General features: G+C 34.5%; 1 protein-coding gene across 3 annotated transcripts in view; it reads right to left on the bottom strand.

Annotated features, from left to right (window-relative positions):
* Positions 1-202: 202 nt before the first annotated feature.
* Positions 203-2882, bottom strand: part of NRF1 (nuclear respiratory factor 1) — a 249610-nt gene continuing 246930 nt past the window's right edge. For all 3 annotated transcript variants that reach the window (XM_053716373.1, XM_053716372.1, XM_053716374.1), the window contains exon 11: positions 203-2882. This exon is cut by the window's right edge and continues 491 nt beyond it. The gene's annotated coding sequence lies outside the window, so the exon portion shown is untranslated.

Here is a 2882-nt window from a genome sequence, read left to right as displayed (position 1 = left end):
AAACTCAAGATGTTTACTGTCCCTTTAGTGGAAAAAAGGCTTCTGTATTGTAATAAACAAGATTCTGCAAAGTAAAATTCTTCTACAACCAGTAGTTGGTGCTCAAAACTTAACACTTCTACATTTATTACTCATCTAATAGAGATGTGCTTAAAATCGGACCACACACACTTATTTTAAGTTAGTACAATGACACAAACACTCTAGTTGAACAGTTTATTTGCTCACTGCAGCACACACTAACGTGGGGGAAAATAATCCATTGTCTTATAAGGTTTCTGTAATTTTTAATATTCTTCTTGATGTATACATAATTTGGTTGCAGTAAACAAAACAAGCCGTTGGAAATAGTAAACATTACAAATATAAAATAAAGTTTTACAAGCTAGACCTGTAATGTATAAATGTTTCTCTAAACATACACACAGGAACCAAAACATTTATTATACAAGTAAAATTTAATTTCTGTATAAAACAAAGGAATTCAAACATTGTTAAACCCCAGAGACCAGAACTCTAAACTCTTTGCCTGGTGTGCAAAGGGTTAAAACTGATGCAATAGAACAAGGTATGAGAAACGGGAGTGGAATTGGGACGACAAGACAAACATACAATTTTTATTCAGCAGGATGGGTGTGAATCTAGTTTGGGTTTTGGAAGCAAAATTTTGTCAAGTGCAAGAGAGTTCAGTCTTCACTAGATGATTGCCTTCTTTTGCTATGCCACAGCTTTCATAATTTTTTTCTTTTCTGCTATAAAATGTGAATATATTAAGTGATCACAAAACATTTATTTTCTCGTCCAAAAGAAAAAATAAAAGAAACCACACAGAAAATGAGATAAAACATCGCTGTATACGTCATGACAGGGATTTGGTAACCAAAAACTAGCAGAATATATTGGTTTTCACATAAAACAGTAAAATCCGACAACCTGTAGCAAAAACCTGAGCCATCGATATTGGTAAATGATGTCATTACAGGGAATATCTGAGCAAAACAAACTCCCAAATATCCATAACATTGTAATAAGGATTAAGAACGTATGAACATATCCATGATTTTGACCATTAAAAGAAAAAAAAATGTTTTTATAAAAAACAGCATTTGTTTACATGACTTCTTAATTTTGTAAAATCAAGCACCTAATGTAGATCTAAAAATACAAATTCTTATGTATTTCGATGATACTGTCAAGCAAACAATACATGGAATTTGCCCCGCCCCCTCCAAAAAAAAAGTTAAAACTCCAGTTTGTTACAAAACAATTCAGAATAATTAGGCAAAACAAGTGATATTTACATACAAAAAAAGGTTCTCTTATGTACTAAGTATTGTGTAGAACATTGTTTCTCAACTGTGGTCCTCAAGTACCCCCAACAGGCCAGGTTTTCATTATATCTGAACCAGTGCATAGGTGAAATAATCAGCTGATGGGTGAGAGCAGGTTAGTAACCATGGTAACATATCAGCTGATTACCTGTGCACTGGTTCAGCTATAATGAATATATTTATGTAGAACCAGCATTCAAGGCTTTTAGGTAAAGACTCAGATCCCTACTAGGAGCAGCTGAAAACTACTGAGAAACCCTTAACAGGGTGCCACTCACTCTTCTTATCCTTCCTGCTGTAGTTTGTAGCTATTTAAATGGAAGGAAAGAGATAAAAGGGGGTAAAAGAATAGCGCAAAGAAGGAATTCACCATGATCAGGATAAACCAGGAAAATGTCATACAAAAAAATAGTGTGCCTTGATATGGCTCTAGTACAAGTGAGAAGGGACAGATGTATTAGTAAGTAAATCTACGTTTTATACACACACTTGTACACTCATTTAGCAGGGAGGGCGGGAGCCAACATCTCAAGGCATAACCAGCCAGCACCTCTGTCCAAATGTAAAAGTCTGAGGAAGTACTGTCTGAAAGGTTCTCCTGCCAAACACTGCTTGTAATAAAGCAAACAAAATGAGCAAACGTCATGAACATATGCAAAGAATACCAAGAAGTTGCCTTGAAATGTCATTAAACTGAAAGTCCATTATGGTTACTCCAAGAAAACACACTAGCCCTAGTGCAATAGGAACATTCAATTTAAAAAGTGGAAGCTTCATTTTAAGATTATTATCTATGAGTTGCAGGACAAAGCCAACTGGCCTGAGAAATAAGAGAAATACAGAAAAAAGAACAAAGAATAAGTCATTCTGAATTTCATGGTAGCTTCCTAATAATAACAGAGCTCTGAATAAAGCTATCTTGTGAAGCAGAGATCATTATAATTCTAAGGATTTGGAGAGGACAGAAAATAATCATTTTAGAGTTAACGTATGGCAAATTAAGTGCAGGTGAAGAAAAACAAAAAGGTTTGGCTGCTGCACAGGTTCTGCTAAGACTACTTATCAATAGGTATAAGTTGAGAAAACCATTAATATGACCTTTGAGAGGTCTACCCCAAGCAGACTATACCGACTAGCCCTCAACATTATTCTACAAAAATGTAAAAAGAAAACTGTGATTAAGTTGACAAACAGGGTATTACCCAATTTAAACCCAATATTGTCAGCGTAATTCATTTAAATCAGATATTCCATGTTTGCACAACATTCAGAATCTATATATATATAAATCTTATAGTTCTAGAGTCAGAAACCTAGCTGTGCATTTCTCCTGCTGTATCATAACTCGTGGAGCAGTACAGGAGATCCCTTGTTTTAAAAGTTATATCAATACAACAAAGTAACACTTAAGATACAAACATTTATGGGGCAAACTCATTTCAGATTTAAATCACATTGCCTCAATCCCAAAAAAGGGATTATTAAAAGCCAATAAAAGCTTTGCTTCCAAAAGTCATACATTTTATTGCCATCTATCTACAGGTTTGTGGC

Source organism: Bombina bombina, chromosome 6, assembly GCF_027579735.1.
Source record: "Bombina bombina isolate aBomBom1 chromosome 6, aBomBom1.pri, whole genome shotgun sequence".
Lineage (NCBI taxonomy): Eukaryota > Metazoa > Chordata > Amphibia > Anura > Bombinatoridae > Bombina > Bombina bombina.
Note: the sequence above shows the minus strand (reverse complement) of the source record. Positions and strands in the feature narration are given on the sequence as shown.